Source organism: Acanthisitta chloris, unplaced genomic scaffold (genome assembly GCF_000695815.1).
Source record: "Acanthisitta chloris isolate BGI_N310 unplaced genomic scaffold, ASM69581v1 scaffold285, whole genome shotgun sequence".
Classification (NCBI taxonomy): Eukaryota; Metazoa; Chordata; class Aves; order Passeriformes; family Acanthisittidae; genus Acanthisitta; species Acanthisitta chloris.
The window spans coordinates 11131-11363 of record NW_008675131.1 but is presented as its reverse complement, the minus strand read 5'-3'; positions in this window follow the sequence as shown (position 1 = coordinate 11363).

Here is a 233-nt window from a genome sequence, read left to right as displayed (position 1 = left end):
GCTCAACAGCCCTGGGATTTTACACCCTAACCAAGGAGGAGATGGAGTCAGGGTGTTTCTCCATGGGAACAGGCCCACAGCCCTATCTGCAACCCGCACCTGTTTATTTCTGTATATATACATAAACACGCTGCCCTCTGGCTCCTTTCAGGTGACTGGCTCTTCTGGAGGTGGTCCCAAAGCATGTGCTGGTCGATGCTTTCGCTGCTCAGTGGCCATGGTCAGGTCGGTGT